This window comes from Talpa occidentalis, unplaced genomic scaffold (assembly GCF_014898055.3).
Source record: "Talpa occidentalis isolate TD23 unplaced genomic scaffold, MPIMG_talOcc4v2.1 talOcc4.7, whole genome shotgun sequence".
NCBI classification, from domain to species: Eukaryota; Metazoa; Chordata; class Mammalia; order Eulipotyphla; family Talpidae; genus Talpa; species Talpa occidentalis.
In genome coordinates this window covers 52413675-52435016 of record NW_023605083.1, presented here as the reverse complement: position 1 = coordinate 52435016, position 21342 = coordinate 52413675, and the positions used below count along the sequence as shown (strand labels likewise).

Below are 21342 nucleotides of genomic sequence, written 5' to 3'. Positions count from 1 at the left end.
CATTTATTCAAGAAATGCTTACTGATCAGCAACAATGTGCCAGGCACGAGGACTGAGGGGAACACTGAGTCAAGCGCGCACAGATATCACCCTCAAGGAGTCTGAAATTCACTGTGGGAAGCAGGAATTTAAATATTTAGTAATTCTTCGTAAGAGCAGCCTGGATGACATAATCTGGTAGAGACAAAAGCAAAGTTTACAAGAGTTTTTGCACTATTCTCTAGAGTTTTCAAGCACTGTCAGGGGAATGGATGATTTCATTAGGTGGTAACATCCTGAGCCACCACTTTCCTTGCTTTAATAGGACTGCTGAGCTCAAGGCTCTTCCCAGTGACCTCACATGTCAAGCCATTGACATGACCTGGGTTCCAATCTCACTTCTCACTAACCACATGCTAACCACACATTCTTGGACAAGTACCTAAGCTTCCTGAGCCTATACTGCCCCCTGTGAAGTGAGCTGACAGTAAATTAGAGAATATATATACAAAGTAGTATCAGAATGCAAGGCACTATGAAAATTCTCAATAATGACAATTTTCATAATGTTATTATTACTTTCAGAAGCTAATTCCCTTATCCCTATTGTTACTTAACTGTTTCATCTATGTTGTTTTTGTCTTCCTCACATAATGATTGAATGAATGAAGTAATCATATTAAAATGGAATCAGAGAGAAAAGCCACAGATAACTCTCAGGTTTCTGGTTTGGATTACTGTTGATGGTGGTCCCTGTGACCAAGGGACTGATAGAAGGCCACATTTGAGAGGGAAAATGCAGAGTTTGGTTGGAAACAGTTGAATTAGAGGAGCATTCACAGAAATATCCAGTAGACAATTGGAGTTAAAATGAAAAGTGGACAAATTATTAGGTTGAAACCATGATAATGGATTACTGGAGAGAGGATGCATACAAAATTACTGAAGCCCTTTGAATAACACCAATGTGCTAGGCTCCATCTAACCAAAGACATTGATTTAACAGGTCTCAGGTGGGGGTTTGGCAGGGCTTGATTGTAATGTGTAGTCAGGGTTAAGTATACCACTAGAGAGAATGAACAAGCCCTGAGTGGCACCATCATTTCAAGGTCTGAGGACTCAAGGGAGCTATGAAGGAAACAGAAGAAATGATTAGAGAGGACTGACAGCAAACAGTTTCAAAAAAGGAGTAAGCAAAGATTTTGGCACATCTTTATTAAGTTAAAATTACTACTGACCCAGCAATACCATGCTTAGGTATAAACCCAAAAGAGTTGAAAATGCAAATTCAAACAAAAACATGCATGTGTATGTTCTAAGCACAATAACCAAAGATGGAAAAAAACCCAAAGGTTCACCAATGGGTGAATAGATAAACAAATTGTGTGGCATATCCATACAATGGAATATTATTCAGCCATAAAAAGGAATGCAATACTGATGTGTCCTGTAACATGAGCAAGCCCCAAAACATTGTGCAAAGTGAAAGAAGTCAGACAACAAAGTCAACATGTTGTATGATTCTAAGTATATGGAATATTCAGAATAGGAAAGCCTCTAGAGACAGAGAACAGATTAGTGGTTGCCTGGGAACAGAGGAGGAGGGGGTGGGAAGTGTTTGTTTAATGGCTGCAAGATTTCCTCTGGGGATGATAAAAAGTTCAAGAATCAGATAATGGTAACGGTTGCACAACATTGTGAAAGTATCTGATGCCACTGAATTGTAAAATTGTGGCTTTAAAAATGAAAATTTTGTTATATGTATTTTGTCCCCTTGTCCACACACAGAGTCCATGACCAAGAATGCCAAACGCAGTCAAGATACTTGAAAAAGGACCAGACTCAGAAATTGGGCTCTTCATGACACATTCTTCTATATGCCAACCGCTGCAGCATAGTCACATAAGGCACCCAGGAGCTGAACCAGACACCCATTAGAATATTTCTAGCACAGAGATTATAAGATCCTGCTGTCTTTAGTGGCCCCTTGACATTCACTGTGAAGTTCTCCCCCTCTCCGTACACTTGGTATCACAAATGTGCAGAACTGTTAAGAAATAGTCTCTTCACAACCATCTGGGCACAATTCAACAAAATTGTAGAATATAAACTCAAAGGCTAGATTTGGGTTTTTTTTTTTTTTTTTACTACCAAATGATTCATCAAATGTCATTACACACCAACTAATTTTCAAGAGCCTCTGGGCATGTTTGATACTATAAGTACCAAAAACAAAGCCTACAACTAGTTCAGTGCTTGCAAAATTGAGAGCGAGGACTCTCAGCACTGTCCATACGAAGCAGCTTGCCATCCTGGTGGACTGATTTGACTCCACATGACTCTGTCTGGGGAAGGAAGGCAGGATTCCAAATTTTTCATGCTGCAAAGCCAATAACAAGCATGACTGCAGCATAAGAACTGGGAATGGGGCTAAGACATACTTCCTAGAACTCTTAACCTCCTGGTCTGTGACATTAATGCTCTGTCCTGACCTTGGAGATCTTGAGGTCTCCTCTGAAAGTCCTCACTCTTCCCATAGACATGGCACTGGCTGTGAATTTGTGGGCCCCTCAGTCTCTGTATTTTTAAAGCTTGGTCCCCAGCTATTCAGACTCCAGTTTGAAGGGTCTATGGCAAATTCAAGCCAAGGGATTTGGTTCAAAAATCAGTGCCTTTTGTTCAACTCATATCAAGCACCCTGTGCTGGGTGTGGTAGAGGAGACTGAGGTTAGCCTGACACTGCCTCTGCCCCTGGAAAGTTTACTGTGTTACAGAGAGGATAGGACACCTAGATAAATAACTCCTAAGCAATATGAGGCAGTGTGTGCCAGCTCACCAAAAAGGGGTGTCTAAATTGCTCCAGGGCGTCTAGGAAGCAGTCCTGCCAGCCAGCAGGTCATTGTGTGCCTTGCTCATCTCTGCAAGGGGCTTGGGAGCGGCTGATGGTTGTCAAACAGCCAAGAACACCAGGTGCTGCCTGCCAATCAGCACCCTGTGCAAGGGTGCAGGCCAACAGGCCACTCTGGCTGTCTTAATTAAGCCCTAATTAGGCATTCTCTCCCACTTCCTGTAGAATTGCCCAGTTTATAGCAAACGATTCAGGGAATCGGGTCAGCTGTGAAGAGATGGCAGCCATCATGAGTGGGGCCGCCCACTTAGAATGAATGCCAACGTGCTGCAGAGATGGCTGCAACCAGAGGGCCAGAAACCCAGAAATTCAGTCCTAATTAAACATTCTGTGTGTATCCCTGATCTCAGTAGAGAAAAGTGTCCAGTTTGGGTTACCCCACTTTAAAAGGACAATGAGACTACCCTGGCTACAAGTCTTGCCAAAGGAAAGAAGGAAAAGATTATGTAACAAGATGCTCACTGAGGCACTACCCTAAGGAAAAGAAACAAAGGACTGGCAACAGAGAATGCGCAAGGAAGTCTGAGCACATCCTCTTTCTTCAAATCTTAAGAAGTGCTAACTGGAACCCAGAGAACATCCCAGGAAAAACAAAATAAGGTGCAAACAAACCCCACTGGTAAAATGCAGTGAATAACAGTAGTACCCACCTCACAAGGTTGTTGTGAGGATTAATGAGTCAATGCATGTGAACTGCTTAGAACTGTGCTGATAAGGACTCCATATATGGTAGCTGCTGTTTTCATAGAGTTGTATAATTTAAAGATGTTCAAAACCCCACTCACCTCGCCAGCCCCTTTGCTTTCCTCTATCTCACTGCTCTCCACTTCCCAGGGAGTTCCAGACATATTGAACTTCTTCCATTTTTGCTCTTTTCATATGCTATTTCACTGCCAGTAAACACTTCCCACTCCTGGGTTGTCTGATTGATACTTTTTTTTTACTCAGCTTTACTCAGATGTAATTCATATACCATGCAATTCATCCACTTACAGTGTACAAGTCAACCTTTTTTGTATATTGAGATGTACAACTGTCATTATGATCAATTTTTTTTAAAGATTTATTTATTTATGCATACAAGAGCTGGGGTACAGGCCAGAGATGCTGGGGCGGGGGGGGGGGTGAGAGGACTCACCAGAGACAGAATGGGGAACAGAACAGGCAGATTGACCAAAGCACACTGCTGAGGGGAGCAGTGGGCGAGACAGGAGAGGTTTGCTGTGCCATGTGGGTTTCTCCCTGGCCGGGGATCGAACTTGTGCTGCAGAGGCTGTGGATTGCTTCATAGTGCGGTGCTTAACCCCTTGCGCCACCAGGGAGGCCCACTATGATCAATTTTAAAGCATTGTCATCATCCCAAAAAGAAACCTCATACTCACTAGAGTCATTCCTCATTTCCCTAGCAGCAACCCTGGCTCCCTCATAGGTACCTACCAGGCCCCCCCAATTGATTTCTAGGGTTCAGTTTATAACCTACTGGTTGTTTTCTTTTTTTACCCCCATCTCCACCAAACCACCCATGCCCATACCCCACTTGCCTCCCTCATCCATCCTTCCATTAGCAATTATCTTCTTTTTTGATGAGTTCAAATTTTTATTTCTACTTTGTTGCATTTAATTTTTTTTTGTATTAATAGCCTGCAGGTGAGTGAAACCATTAGAAATCTGTCTTTCTTCAGAAGTCAGTGACTGACTTCACTCAACATAATCATTTCAAGATCCATCCACTATGTGCCAAATCCCACCATTTCATCTTTCTTCACTGCTACGTAATAGTCCATCGAATATATGCTCCACAGTTTTTCTACCCATTCATCTGTTGAAGGGCACCTGGGTTGATTCCATGATTTGGCAACACCGTGTTCAACATCACTTATTATAAGAGAAATGCAAATTAATACCACATTGAGATACCACCTCACCCCTGTGAGAATGGCCCATAGCAAAAAGAATGGAATCAACAAATGTTGGCAAGGTTGCAGTGAAAAATGAATTCTCATCCATTGTTGGCGGGAACGCAGCCCTTGTAGAAAATGATGTGGAAAAAATTGGTATGGAGATATCTCAAGAAAATTAAAAATAGAAATCCCATTTGACCTAGCAATATTGCTACTAGGTATCTATCCAAATAACAGGAAAATTTTGGGCCTCCCCGGTGGCACAGCAGTTGAGCACTGGGTTGCGAAGCTGCCTGCAATCTCTGCAGTGCCGATTTGATTCCCGGTTGCTCCCCAGCCACCGGAGGAGGGTCCCACATGGCACGCAGATCTCTCCTGCCGCCCGCTGCTCCCCTCAGCAGTGTACTTCGGTCCTTCTGCCTGCTCTGCTCCCTGCTCTGGCTCTGGTGAATTCTCTCGCCCTCCTGCGCTTCTGAATGTACCCAGTGCTTGTATAAACAAACAAACAAACAAATAAATAAATAAATCTTTAAAAAAAAAAACAAATAAGCACTGTTAAGTGTTCTGTGACCTCCAACACTTGGTCAAGTGCTTCCAGAGTAACCATACTTCATACTTTCCTGCCCTTGGAACTATATTTGACTGTTTACTTGTGTATATAAGCTCTGTTTGAATATAAGCTCCATGTGAGTAGGGACATGGATGTGTTAGTTTTTAGCTGTACAATTCTTCAGTTTAATAGATATTCGGTAGATTCTGGTTGAATGACTGAAACCAATGATGCCAACTAGACAAGTCTGATAAAGACAGTCCTACTACAAATACTAGAAGTAACAACACATTAAATTTTTTATGACATTCATATTTCCTACCACTGTGTTCACTAGAGCCCTCAATGGGATGAAGCAGATCCTTGTAAAATGAGTTTGATTCAGGCGCTTTAACAAAGTAAGTTTCTAAGTGACAGAGTAGGAAGAAGCAACAAAGATCCACATTTTAAGTGTTCAATAGTGTAGATTTTACAAGTAAATGAAGTAAACTGAATAAAATTTTTTTTTGTTTAAAAAAATTAAAATTAAATTATTAAAAATAAAAATTAAATTATTAAAAAAGAAGAGTTAGTGTTGGAAGTTTCCAATAAAGCCCTTCTATGTGCAGTTTCTATTTCTTGCAGATTTCTCATTATAAAACTAGAGCTGTGTGCCTTCCAGACAATAATCTATGACCTGGATGCTTATTTCAAAATCCAATGACCATTAAAAAAAAAAATCCAATGACCATTATAAAAAAAGCAATTACCTCCTAATTAAACATTAAGATGATTTTTCAATATATCAACATACTGCTGCAAAATAAAAACAAAAGCCTCTCCATTCTCCCTCACACATTTCAATTTACTTCATATATTCATGGCAGATTAATCTTACTAAAAGCAAACCTCTGGACATGCTTCGCCCTCATTCAAAACACTTCAATGGCTCTCCATTGCCTTCAATATGAAAAACAAATTCCTAAATGGGTGCTTGATGATCTTCCTCTGTTTATCTCTGACCTACTTCTCTAGCCTCATTTTCTTCTAATCACCTTCAAAATACCATAAGAGCCCCTACTATGCCATTATTTGCCTAGTATGTTTTGTACCCACTCCCAAATCAAAATCCTATTTCCTTTTAAGTCTCACTCAAATGCCACCTCCTCCATGAAGTCTTCTGTGATGTCCTCCCCCAGAGCAGGGGCTCTCTTCCACCTCCAGACTTCCACAACCCTTTTATTAGATATGTATCTCCTGCATTTATCATTGGCTTGTACAACAGTTATTTCTGAACATATTCTCTATCTCCTGATAGACTATAAAGTCAAATACATTTTCCCCCACACTCAAAATATGTCATGCAAATAGAAAGTACTAAAATATATGTGGAATGAATAAAATAACAAATGAGAAAAAAATGAAGCACAGTATGGTCAGCAACAGTCTAATGTGTCACTTGCTTAGAGAGGCAGCAATTCTTGAAACGGGAAATACCCCCCAATCTGGGACATTTTATCTATCTACAATCCAGTTTCTATTGAAATCTATTTACTGTCATTATTTGCTCACAGCTATTTCATTCCTATTAAATGTATGTATATGGGGGGAGGAGGTGATAGGAGGAAGCAGAGTGGAGAAGGGAGGTTATTACTATTAAAAACTGCAGAAGCAACAGAAATTCTGCTCCTTCTTCAGGGAAGAAAACTCAAAACCCACAAAAAGCCAAGGTGCATCACTGTCCTGGCTGCCAGACACATGGAGGGTGTGTTTTTAGTCCTGCCAGGATGTGGTTCTCCAATTTTTCTGGGTATAGGGTTGGGGAGCGTGTTAAAACACAGATAGGTCCCTTCCCAGAGCTCCTGTTTCTGTGGGTCTCAGGAGGGAATGAGATTCTGCATTTCTGTGTTTTTTTTTTAAACATAAAAAGTTTTTTTAAGATTTTTTTATTTATGCATACAAGAGTTGGGGTGCAGGACAAAGATGTGGATAGTGAGAGGATTCACCAGAAAATGTGGGGAAAACAGGCAGACTGACTCAAATACCCTGCTGAGGGGAGCAGCGGGCGAGACAGGAGAGGTCTGCTGCACCATGTGGGTCACCTCCCTGGCCAGGAATCAAACTAGTGCTGCAGAGGCTGCGGATAGCTTCACAGTGCTGCGTTTTAACCCCTTGTGCCACTAGGGAGGCCTGTAAGCTTAAAAAGTTTTTAATTGAAGTAACATTGCATTATAGTATTATATAAGTTTCAGGTGCACATCACTGTGAATCAACAAGTGTTCATACTACATTAAGTTCACCACTGAAAGCCCACATCTCTCCCCATCATGCCATTGTGCCCTTTAGTTCATCTGTTTGTTTTCTCTATATACCACATAAGAATGAAATTATGTGGTGTTTTTCTTTCTCTACCTGGCTTATTGTGTAAAACACAATTCCCGCTAGGTCCATCCATGCTGTTGCAAATATAAGGATTTCATCTTTACTTTTTTAGCTGAATATTATTCTATCGTGTATAGATACATCACAGCTTTTTTATCCAGTCATCAGCTGGTGGGCACTTAGGTTGTTTCCAGTTTTTGGTTATTGTAAATAATGCTACAATAAACATGGCAGGTGTATATATCTTTTTGAATTAGTATTTTTATATTTTCTGGGCAAATACCCAGAAGTGTAGTAAGTGGGTTCTCTAAAATTTCTAATTTTAACTTTTTGAGGAATTTCCACACAGTTTTCCATAATGGTTGAGCCAATTTACAATCCCACAAATGTATAAGGCTCCCATCTCTCCACGCTCTTCTAGCACTTGTTAGATAATGGCCATTCTCACAGGTGTGAGGTGATATCTCATTGTTGTTCTGATTTGCATTCTAATAATGAGAGGTTATGAGCATCTTTTCATGTGCCTATTGGTCATTTGCATGTCTTCTTTGGAGAAGTATCTATTCCGGTTATCTGCCCGTTTTTTAATTGAGTTTTTTTATTGTCCAGTTCTTTATATATCTTTAATATTAACCCCTTGTGATATGTGATGTGCAAATATCTTCTCCCATGTAAGAGAATGTCTTTTTGTTTTGATGATTTTTGCAGTTCTAACAAGCTCTAGGCAATGCTGGTAGGAACCATACTTTAAGGATCCATGTAGATCAACCAATGAATCAAAGGATTCAAGGAGGAAGATCAGCTATGGTATATGGCATAGGCATTTCTAAAGCTAGAAGATTCACTTTTAATTAGATGAAGGTACACTGAGGAATTAAACAGAGAGTGACTTTTTTTCCTTCTCACCTGTATAGTTCAGAAGGTAAATTCTGTAGGATGACCTGAGTTAACAGACAAGGGAGTTTAGGAGAACTAGATTCAGCTCGTAATTCTGTTACTAGTTAGCTGTGTAACCGAAGAATATGTGTTACCCTCTTGCAACATCACTGTACATTAGAAATACAGAGATATGCATCCTGAAAATCTCCAGTATTAGATCTTACATCCCACAATTTCACAATTTTGGAAATCGGTTGACAGTTTAACTCCAAAGTGTTTAATGATTATTCCATCTATACGTCAAATAATTAAATATGATGCAATTTGAAAACATAAAACAAACATAAGTAATAATGACTAGTTAAATTTGAGAAGAACTCATAACAAATAAATTACAATTATGAAGACAAAGAATCTTTCCTTCAACAGACTTCATAAAAGTGCTCAAGAACAAATATATCGTGGAAATAAATAACAAATATACAACTAAAAGACAAAACAAAACATAGCTCCCTTTCTGAGAACAGTCTAGAGAAAACAGGACACATTACAAAACGCAAAAACGTCAACTCACCAGTCTTGCAAAACTGAAGTCCTCCAAGGAAAGATCTGCCTCTCTTCCCCATGCTGGCACCTCCCCTTCATCCTAGGACACTGCTCCTGGGCCTCCCAACACACAGCTATTTTTAAAGATAAAAGGCCACATTCCCAAGTTTGTGGCCACAAGAATGTGACTATCAAATGACTTTCTCCTAGCTCATCAGTGAACCCAAGTGAAACTGATCACTGGACCATATGGGCAAAGTTGAATGGTATCTTTGTGGCATGGGTTCCACTTATATGCTGGTGCTGGACAGCCACAACTATGCCTCTCAACATAAGACTGACTTCTCTGCCTTCAGCATAACAGGCCACCCCCACCAGAAGTCATTCTCATCTCCAAGACTTCCGTCACTTGAATCAGGCAAAAGGGGAAACCTTAGAGATCCTTGCTTGGTAAACTGGTTTCTTCTATGCCAAGGGCAATACAGAAGATGGTATCTGAGGTCTCATGAGGCATCCACTTGGTGACTGTAGAGTTTATTCTGTGCCTGTTTTCCTGCTGGTTCCACCTAGTCATCTTTGGTTAAAGTTAAAAGCAACAGCATTAAGTCAATAAGCCTCACAACATCCCAGGAAGGTAGGTCACCCTCAAGCACATTATCCCCCCTTAACAGATGGAGAAATGACACCACAGGAAGATTAAGTAATGTGCCCATCCTCAACAGCCTGCCACAGGTGGAGCATGAGACAATCTTAGCCCTCATGCCAGCTTATGAACACAGAAGACTAGATAAAGCCCTTTGAAATTCCAGGGTCCAGAGCAGTGTGGATGATTTGCACAAGAGGGGTCAAAAAAGAAATAAACACAGAGGTAATCTTCTTAAAACTGCCCCAATTATCTCCTTTTTCCTGTGTGTCCCTAGAATGCCATAACAGAAGAATGATTTTCAATACACAATTATTAGGTTAAAGATGGTATGGATGCAATGAGGGGACAGAAGAGGACTACATGCAGTAAGTGCCTCACTGAATAGGAGCAAAGGAGGGATGAGGCCAAGTAGGGGTGACTGTCATTTGCGCAAACTGGTGACCACTGGCCTGGAATTATGCTCATTTTATTTCTTTATAGAACAAGTACTTAGACAATTAACATGGCCAAGTCACTGAGAGAGACACAAAGATGAACTGGACCATCCTGACAGTCAAAAAGTTGGAAATGTCATCAAGGAGTGTACATAAGTCACTAAAATACAAAGTGAAATCAAGTAAGGACCACTGCAGAGAAGCTAGTAGAATGCTTGGGAATTTAATGGTGGGAGAAGATGTTTAGCTGTGGATACGGCAGGGTGATTTGTGAAGGAGGTGACCAAGCTATGAAGGACAGAATACCTGCAGGGATAGGGAGAAAAATAAACAAAGACTATATATGGGAGATGGCACGGGACTGCCCTGAAGACCAGTTGGGGAAGAGGGATATGAGGGACAATGTGTACTTGAAGCAGGCTTGAGGCATTTCGGCTAAGAATGGCAGGTAGAAGTCATATCATCAAAGCCCTTACGTGGGACTAAGGGAAGTTCAACTTCCCTCCTAGTCACAGTGCTCAGCACTGTACCTTGATCACAGCAGCCACTCAATGAATGTACGTAGAGCAAAATGCAGGAAGGCAATTTAATTGGTAGGAAATGCTGGAAAACTGTGAAAGCAGGTGCCCAAAAGCCTGCCTCAATTTTTATTATCAATTGAGATCTAGTCAGGACCTCTTCAAAGTTTACTTTGACTATCTAAAATATTTCTCTGTTCTGCCCCAAGTGAAGATCATAATACCTGTCATCAGTTTCTCACCCAAAAACACTGTGAAAATTAATGATGAGGTAATGTCTGCGAAATGCTCAGAGCTCTTTGGAGATGTGGGGCAAAAGGCATCACTATAATTAATATTTAAAGAGATTCTACCCAGCTCTGATCTCTTTTTCTGCAGACTAATGTTACGTCCACAGGATAAGGTGATGCCAGATTGGCCTCAAAATAAACCTTCCAAATAGACAGCTCCCAAGGCAGGTGCATTCTCCTGAGTCCCTTAAATGTGGCTGATGGCATCCAGAACCACATGCCGGGATGATTTCCAACTTGGTTATCCAAGGATGTGGGGGCAAAACACATCAAGTAAAAGAGAAAAACATATTTCAAAAGGTGGTCGTCTTGACGATCCCAGTTCTTAAGTTTGGGAGAGAGTCCGGTGAAGACTTCAAGGGGAACCATTTTAGCAAAACCCACATCCTAAGCCAGTTAACATTTTTAGGTCTAACACAGTGCCCAAGAAAGGAAGAAATAAGAATAGCTCTCTGGGCTCAATTACAAATGGAGTGGAAAAAATAATTTCAAAAGTTCAAGGGGAAAAAAAATCAATCTATTTCCTTCCCCTAAAGCTTTCACTTCTATAAATACACTCACGCAAATGGACCTAAGACCACTCTTTCTTATGAAAACACTACCTGCCTGGAATTTGCAAGATAAACGATGTGCCCTTCTTGCTTTCAACCTGCTGCAGCTCAAACAATGCTCTCCAATAGCTTATCTCTGCTTCTTCAATAACACTCACTTTCCCCTCAGATGATAGAAGTAATACATGTGCCTGGTAGAAAGTTAAGAAATTTTTCTTCTTTGGGAAAAAAGAAAATAAAAATTACCCACTACAAGCTACAAGTTGCTGAATACCCTTGTAGTTTTTTGCATGAAGACACACGTTTTCAACAGCTTTGGAAACTTACTGCAGATTCTGGTTTATAGACAGGTTTTCTTCTTCGAACAAGCTGTAAACATTTCCCTATTATTCTACAGCATTATTTTTTTTTATTCCCTATAGACAGGAAGATTTTAAAAGTGAATCCCCTATTGCTGGATATTTGGATTATTTTAGCAATCTCGATATTTCAAATAATATCAAGATAAACATCTTTGCACAATATTTCTCTAGTCATTCTCTTAGGATAAATTCTGAGACACAACAATGTCAGGTAAAAGACTACATACATTTTTAAAATATAGCTAAACTACTTTCCAGAAGGGTTATCCCATTCTTACTCCCCCATTGACAGGAGAGCTACTTCCCCCAATTGCTCACTGACCCCCAATTCAGTAGATTTAGAAAGGGAGTGTTACTGCTGTTATTTGCAGTTCTTTGATTACTTGCAGTTTTTTCCCCCTACATGTTTATTGTCTACAGTATTTTTTCCTAGTACTTCAAAAAAAAAAAAAAAAAAAAAACCAAACCACAAAGTGTATACTTCTATTCATCAGAAAGTTGACATTCTGTTCTTTCTCCAAAGGATATTTTCCACATTCCACCTCCAAGGGCAGCCTAGTGTTCTTCCTGTTCTGCACCTGCCCCCACATTTTCACTTTGGTGCCCTCCATTCTTTTCTCAGCAAACATTTCATAGTTTCAGTCCAGAAGTCAGATTCAGAATCCAATAATCAGTTATTTAATCATGCATCCATTCATTCACTGGTATCTCTGGGGAGGTCTGGGGAGGTGCTCCAGGCACCATAAAAGGAAGAAATATAAACAAAACATAGAAGAAGCCAGGAACGGGAGCACCACTGAGAACCCAACAGCAGAAGTACACATTTGAAAGACAGCTCAGAATATTACAGATAGGAGAAGGAAAAGAGTAAGCAAGGCAAAGGGGACATGAGCAAAGGTCCTGAGGCATGTTAGAAAACACTGCATTGAAGGAATATTTTCATTGGTAAGGCATGAGAATATGGGGCCAAGGATGAGCCTAAAAAGTTAGTTCATACTGAATTCAACTGCAGAACTGCTTTCCTCCTCCTGTATGGCAACTCTGGTTTGCAATTCTGGCCCATCTCCAATGCAGGTTCTTCTAAGGACTCCAGCAACTCCTCTTGAGAACCATCCTCACCATCCATCTCTCCCTACTTCTCTGCCTGGGGCAGGAATCCTGGCACTCACACAAATGTACTCAGCACTCCCCAATGAATAGATGGTTGATTCCTAGGTATAATCAGTACTGCTAGAAAAGAAACCTCTGGATCGTGATACATTCTCTCCTACTCATAGTCTTTCAACACTGCATTTAACTTATAATAGACAACCAATAAAAACTTATAGAATTTAACCAATTAAATTTGGCAGAATAAATATAAGAGAAGAGATGGGAGAGTACAAGTTGTATGCATTTAGCTGTCATCCAGGCAACTAGGAAAATTAAAAGTGTCCTTGAGATTTAGCTTTGGCAAACGATAGATTAATTCTCTTTAGTTATGTACTTCTGCATCTACCTAGAAATTTCTCACTTAGGCACACAAATGGTACTTGCTAAACTGTGCTGCAAGTCCCAAGAGCCCCTGTGCATAAAGGTCAATATATTCTGGCGATTTGGATGAATTTTTTTCTGTTCAGGAAAGGAGAAAAGAAGAAAAAGGGCCTCGACTACATGCCATCTCTGCTGGGATTTTCCATCCTGAGATTCCAATTCAATGTGAAATCCTATTGCCACTGGGAGGAACCAGTTTCCATCACCCTTGTTTTCATGCAGGCAACAAACATTTCTAGATAATTTCCCTTTGGGCAAAGAGCCCATGCATTTCTCAAGAGGCTAATCCCTCCCTCTTCTGGTTCAGAACCCCTCAACTTTGGATTCATTCCCTACCATAGCATTTCCCACCAGGCTGCTTTGCTTGCTTGTCTCCATACTAGGCTGTGACCTCTAAAGGGTGATGACTGTTTCTCCATCCCATGGGCCTTGGGGCCTAGAACATCACATAGTGGATGATCAATCAATGCTGTGGAATCAAATGTAGAATTGGGGCTAGAAGGACCTTAGAAAAAAACCAATCCACAGAGAGGAAACTGAGGCACAAAGTGGGGAAGCAAACATTCTGATGCACAAAGAGAGTTGGCAGTAATTAGTAGGTATAAGAGAGAAAGAAATGAAAAGTACCAGCGATGCTTGAGGAGTTAGGAAGATGAAGGGCTGATGGAATTTGCTGTGATGATGGCTTGGAGGAAATTAAGTTTGATATTGGACAACCTCTAACACATGATCAAGTCTCTCTCTTCTCCATGACAGTCTTTCAGATAATATAAGAAGAAAATTAACATTTCTACCGTATGAAATCTACCATGTGTAGGTAGAAAACAGCAATCAAATACTCCTCATATCTTCTTTTTTTGTAAGTTTAAAACCCACAGACAGTCCATTAAAATAAAAAAATAAATAACATGCCTCTGGTCACACAGCTAGTAAACTGGGTTTGACTGAGGCAAAGCCCAGGCACTGTGTCCTGCACCTCACTGCCTCTCTGACCCCAGCCCTGAGGCTACAGGGTCTCGAGGAAGAACCAGGTGAGAACATATTTGATCAAGTTCACAGTGGGCTTGTCTGTGTTTCAGAGGCTGAATGTTAGGTCTGCAGCTTCCCCACCCTCTGAAAATGCAGAGAGCAGGCGCCATCCCTCACTAACACTCAGTTGTCAGTCTAGCCCCTCTGGGGAGCAGGTATAAGATGGAGAAACAGAGAGACCCACTTTTGCTCCTGACTTAGCTAGGATACCACTGGTGACTATAAAGGGCGGCGAAGGCAGCTGGGAGCCGGCTACAAGCAAGGCAAACCCATCTCACAGCCCTTTCACCAGTCAACCCTGTAGCCCGAGCCTCTCCTGGACCAGATCCTCTACTTGGCTCCAGACTGAGTGAGCACCAAGGTTCAGCCCCTGCCCAAGGGAAACACAGAGTCAAGTGGGGCAGGTTATTACATGGAAATATCCTGTGACCACACATTCTGGGGAGTATTACCTTGAAAGGATGATGGGCAGAAGGGGAGATCCCTCAGTCTGGAAAAGCCTTTTCCGACAAAGCAGGACATGATGTGGGGTTACTTCTGAGTGACTACATCAAATGAGCCTTATTAAAAATGGGGAATCACCATTCTTTAAACTCAACAAACAAAATCAGAAGCCTGACATTGCTGAACGGCTTGTCCTCCCCTGCCCTCAGGGTCTCATGCAGTGCAGCTGGGCTATCTGCCTTACTAAAGGATCCTTAAGGTCCCTTTCAAACCCAAAGTTCTTCCAGGTCAGGTCTAGATGGATGACCAGGAAAGGAGCAATCTGAACCCTGGTGGGGACACAGCTGAAGGCACCTTTGGGCGTACTGCTCTAGCCACCTTTCTCCTCTTTCTCTGCCTCTTACTCACCCATGAGGGCTCAGTTCAAATGCCAATCCCTCTTGGAAGTCTTCCTAGGAAGGCCTCTGCTGGGCTCCCATGGGTCTCTGTAACACGCAGCACCCTGCCCTGCACCAACTTGCTATAGCTGCAGGCTGGGCAAGGACTCTGATTCATCTGTCTCCTCCCTCCTTCCCACCCCTTCCTGCCCCCAACACTACACAGGCCTTTCTTAGCAAAGATATTGAACTGGGAGGAGCAGGAGGCCAGAAGGATGCTCTGAGCAGGTGTGGCCAGCAAGCTGGACAGCAGTGACAACCACAAGCAGAGTCAGGAGTGCTCAATACCAGACACTGGCAGGCCACTGTCCTCTGCTTTTCCTTAGTTCCAATCCTCACCCTAGGCTTTTTGGCCTCTGAAATGTCGACTGCAAAACAGTGGTACACTGTTCTTGGAGAAAAGTGGGACACTTTTTGGAGGACAATATATTTTGTGCATTGCATTACGACACAGCAAAGAATCCATCAGCAGACTGAAGATCCCACTGAAAGGACCTTGGAACTTCTGAAACAGGCTGGCTGAAGGGCAACATCACACCACAACACACTTTTTAGGGTTGGGAAGCAGCATTTCCTGACTTTTTACAGAAAGAGACATGTGCATGGGCACAGAGAATTTAATGAGCCAATCTCAGACTGAATTAGAGAGGAAATGCAAGGACATTAAATCTTCCTCTGTGTGATCTTCTCCATCCACAGCAGAAATCTCCCCCCAGTCTAAGAACTGGAAGTGAATTTTTTTAATAGCCCAGCTTCTACTTCCCAATGATAAAAACTCACTGACTAGCCAGAGGATGCCTGGTGAAAATGAGGGAATGGACCAGAAAGAGCTGTGTTTTCCTGGGCAGCCTAGTTCCTAAGCCCCACCCAGGCTGATGGAACAGGGATGATTAGAGCAGCCCCAGCCCTCTCAGAGCAGCAGCCTGAAGGCTGAAGAAAGGGAGCGACATGAAACATGCAGAATGAAGAGAAAGTGGAGCACCAAAGCACTGAAAAAGAAAGGGGTCCACATCCTAATCCCAAACCTTATTTGGAAAAAGAATGTTTGCAGATATAATTATGTCAAAGCTCTTCAAATGAAGAGTTTGTCCTGGATTATCCAGGTGGGCCCTAAATCCAATGACCAGTGTCATTATAAGAGGGACACAGAGGGGGATTTAACACAGACAGAAGAGAAGGAGGCAATGATGGGAGGGATGCAGCCACAAGTCAAGGAGTGCTGATAGCCACCTGGGCTGCAAGAAGCAAGGAGGGATTCTCCCAGAGCCTCTAGTGGGAGTGCAGTCCTGCTCATACCTTGATTTTGTACTTTAGAAAGAATACGTTTCTGTTGTTTTAATCAAGGTGATTTGTTACAGCAGCCGTAGGAAACTGATACAGCGCCTTAGAAGTAATCAAAGTGAGGAGGGAACTGAGTCTGAGTGAGGGGCTCACACAGGTCTGTCCATGGCAGCCACGATTCCAGACACTATCCTCTGCAGCCCACTAGGTCTCTCACACACCAAATTGCGGGCCCTTCCCCTGTGGCCCAGAATACAGCCCAGAAGAGGGAGCACACAGCAAATTCTAGAGGGGGTCTTCAGGAGCTACGTTATCCAAGGAGAAACTCTGAAATGAGGCTACAGAGTCTTTCTCCCCTCCAGCCTGGCCAGACCCCACCTCCAGCCTTTCTCCCCTCCAGCCTGGCCAGACACACAGTTGCATCCAATCCTTAGATCTGTCCTTTCAGGTGACTGGGGAAACTGGGTCACTCTGACTGGAAAGGTAAAGACTCTCGGCCCTGATTCCTTCTTTGAATGTCCTGATGGCTCAAGTGGCTTTTATGGGGAATAAAATGTGGATCTTTGAGGGGACTTCAAAGGGAGAATCAAGGCCAATGAAGCAGCCATTTCTGGAGGAAGAGATTGGTGCAGCACAATGAACTTTCTAAAATTCAGAGCCAATTGACAGAGGAGTAGGAGTGCCTTGGGGATTGGCAGGTCCAAGCAGAGAGAGGCGGGCGTGCTAGGGGAATTCCTGCCCCAGACAAAGGTTGCACTGGATCATCTCCAGAGATGGCAACTCTGTTTGAAGGTTTCTGACTACTGGCTAAAATATCCTTCGTGACTCTAGGTTTTCGGCATATAGACAGGGTACACTTTCAGTAAGAAACTGATTGCACAGTTTGTATGAAGAACTAAGTATTGCAACTACCCGAGGCTGCGCTAGGAAAAGGAATAATCAATTCTTCCCGTTCCTACATTCAAAATGACCCTCCAAAAGAGGAAGAAAGAAGAGCCCACATCTCCATAAAGACATTACCTGACCAGGAGCCAACAGCACCAGCACTAGTGGAGCCCTGGGCAGCCTGGGCTTAAGTCCTTCTCTAGGGAAATCTAGAGATCATAACAACTCCAGCTACCAACTGAATTATTTTCATAAGCATTATTTTAATAAAATGCTTTTTCTTTTACATCTTTCTGAACTCTACATTTGGCACAAAGAAACAAAGCAGTAACTGAGAAGCTTAATATGTCAATGGTCACAAGTTAACCTTGGAGAGGGTTTTGGGGGGTGGTTATTACTGGGTGTCACAAGCTCTAGCCTACACCCTACATTCTGGACACTGAGAGACAGGAAGCACAGCATTTCTCATTTGCCTGCACATCTGTCTTCTCTTAAGTCAAAATCTCAGAGAACTAAGCACTGTTGCATCCGGAGAATTCCTCTGAAGCTCTTTCCGTTCAGGACTTTGAAAATTTGCCATGTTCCCCTTTTACTGAAATGGCTGAGCTTCTCAGATAATTCCTCAAGAGAGGTCAAAGGAACATACTTTCATACTTTTAGATTTACCACCAAATCTTTTCTAGTCTGCAATTACTATTTTTCTTTTCCTTCTCTTCCAAAGGAACCAGTATTAAGGGCACACATCATTCAGCAGCCACATGATAAAATAATTGGTAGCTTGAACCATTTCTAACTACTGGCAAAAAGGTCTCTAAACATCAGGTAGATCCCTGAAAATACTGTGTCACTTCAGTGAAAATAATGGCTACTGCCCTCACATCAACCGGCCAAATACCAAGCTGGACTTCCCATTGCACTTCAAGCAGATCATTCGCTTAAAAAACAAAAGCTTTGTATTTGCAGAGCTGCATAATGTGATCTATTGTTACCAAAAAGAAATTTAAGACCATGTTATTCTTCTTCCATGAATCTATATTAGGTTTGGTATATATCTTAGACTATACTAGAAGTACAGTTACAATAACTGCATATAAATCAAAATTTTATATACTGAATGGTATTAATTGCACAGGTGTGTTTGGCATTTGAAAGCTCTTCATACCAGATCCTTGATGTGGTAAAGAATTCTTTTATAACATAAGCAATTATTGCCAAGTTTATCTAACTTGAAGTTTTGAAATTGACATAGTGTATTTATTAAAATAAATTGTATTGGTCATAGTGAAAAGCTTAATTCAAAATTCAGACTCATTGTTGAGACTACTCAACTCTTCATTGAATGAAAAACCTACATTTGGAGGCATCAGGAGGCTGCAGGTGAATACAGCCGAAGACCACATCCCCTGTACATCAGCATCCTGTTTCCGGCTTGACTCCAACCTTTTAGATTGCAGGGAAATCACAGGGTTTTGTCTATTCAGTAGAGTAAACACAGATCAAGCATGTTCTAGGAGGAGGTTCTGTGAGAAGGGCTGTGGGGTGGCAGTAGAGGGACCGTGTTTCCCTCCCCTCCCCTCCCCCTCTTACCTCCAGGGATTTCTCAAGGCCATGGCCACATACACCAGTGATCACACACAACATCTTTGGAGGCTGATGGTGATGGCTTCTCCATGAGAGGTATTAAATGTAGTAGGAGGTCAAGGGAGGATGGAAACCCTGGGACAAGGGGATCAGGAAGACAGTTCCTAAGGCAAGTAGGATTTGAACTGGGCTTACGCACAAGCTAGACAGAGGGACCCAGATGGGGGTGGGGGAGGGATTAAGTGGGGAAGGACATTCTGCCTGCGGAGACCCTGGACTTCATTATCCATACACAGGAGACCCCACTGAAGGTCTCCGAGCCATGCCTAGGCTAACGAGAAACCTGATGTTTAGCAAGAGAAGGAAAGATGGGGACATGCTTGAGGAGATTTTGTAAATAAAAATGACAGAACTTGGTGAATGATGAGATTCAGGCAGAAGGGCACAAAGGAGAGGGCAGGGTCATGGACCACTAGTCTCCCCTGCTTTGGGGTTTCCAACCTGGGACAGGGAGGGCTGTTGGCCATTGGGTGCCCCATAGTCCATTGGTAAGGCTGGCTTTGGTGCCACTTGGGGTTCAACCCCATTCTCGAAATAACTGTTAAAAGAATGAATCCTAGACAGTACTGTGGATGCCACAGAGACATAAAGTATTGAAATGTCTTTCTTCAGCCTCCTCTTCTAGTCTCCTTCCTGGGCTACTATAAATTCTCAGCAACATACACTAAGGCAGATGGGAGCCAGCACCCAGTTCCCAGTATATATGGACAACATTGACATATTTATAACTGTGTCTGACTGTCAAATCCCCCTTTCTGGGTTCTTGAACACATAGTGATTTCTTGGCAGCAGGGATAGGTCTCCTGATTTACCACTCTGCAGTCCCGCCATCTAACAGTATTTACAGGACACCCACTGCTGTTGATTTCAATGTCAGATCTGAGCACTCTCCACAAAAAGATCCTCCTGACCCTTGAGTCGGGAGGCAGCCCCTTGAATACAGATCACATTGTCACAGGAACTCCATGCTGATAGTGAGGTTCTACATCAAGACGTATTTTCATAAAAGGCTCCCTTTACTTATGCCAATGGTCTCCAGCAACATTTATGGAACCTGCCTGTGAACACACTAAGAAAAGGAACTGCTATCAAACACCTATTGCATGTGAACACTCTATAAGGCACTTTTACACATGATCTCACTTAACCCTGAGAGTCTGGAATTATTACTTCCCCTTTTACAAATAAGAAAGTGAGGCTCAGAGGCCCAACATCCCCATAATGGCATGGCTTCAAATCCAGGTTTAAAGCCTCCTGGACCTCTTTCCACTGTCCTCTGCTCTGCATTCTCCTGTGCTTCCACCAGCCTCCAGTTTTCCACCCACGCCCCACACTTTCCTGCCTCTGTACCTTTGCTTCTCATCCCCAGTTGAATTCCTCTTCTTTCTTCCACGGTGCAGTCTTCCCCAGTTTCCCCAGTTAGAACTTGCCCTCCTCTGGATTCCCAGAATTCCCAGGTGATAGACCCCAAAATACCGTGTGGCATAATTCTCTTCATTCCTCATTGGAACATGAGCCCTTTGAGGGCAGGACCTGCCAGTATTTTTCCTGTTTGGTTTCTTCCTGAATGAGTATCAGAAAGTGTTTGCTGAACCACTGAAGAATGAACAGGGAAAAAAAAGACTGGTGGTATTCCAATTCATCTGAGAGATAAAAGGCTCTAGACGATCATTAGCTTCAACCACAGAGTATGGTTTGGGAAAGGCAAACTTATGTACTACAACTCTGCCATTTTCCAGCTGGTCACAAAACACACTCTCACTAGTCCTCTGATTTCATAAAGCTTGAAACTTAAAACCAGGAAGTCTAGGAAGGAAATAAAATAATAAAATCACTTCCATAAGAATCCTTTCATAGTAATGGATTTCACTCACACTGGGGAGAAGCTAATTGCAGCACAAAGGAACAAGAGATTGGGCAAAAGAACAAAGTTCACCTTCTAGGATGTCACACTTCACTACCTTGTGCTCATTCTGCCATGGCTGCACCAGCATTCACCAGTCCTGGGCAAGGTGCAGTTGCCACACAGTAGGACGCTCCAACTATGCCTATGCTGAACCTCCACCAAAGAATGCCCTTTCGGGAGTGATTTTTACATAGTCTTGATTGGAAAATGTCTCAACCATTGGTTGATACTAGACAGAAGCAGATGCTGGCTTCAGTCAGG

At 42.3% G+C, this 21342-nt stretch overlaps 1 protein-coding gene across 6 annotated transcripts in view; it reads right to left on the bottom strand.

Moving 5' to 3' along the window:
- FRMPD1 (FERM and PDZ domain containing 1) overlaps nucleotides 1-21342 on the bottom strand; it is a 125855-nt gene that overhangs the window by 50418 nt on the left and 54095 nt on the right. For 2 of the 6 annotated variants that reach the window (XM_054688682.1, XM_054688686.1), the window contains exon 2: nucleotides 19122-19250. The exons of 3 other annotated variants lie outside the window; for them this stretch is intronic. The gene's annotated coding sequence lies outside the window, so the exon portion shown is untranslated. Of the gene's footprint in view, nucleotides 1-18886; nucleotides 19080-19121; nucleotides 19251-21342 lie in introns of those variants that run through there. One more of the 6 variants, XM_054688685.1, reaches the window with a different exon arrangement.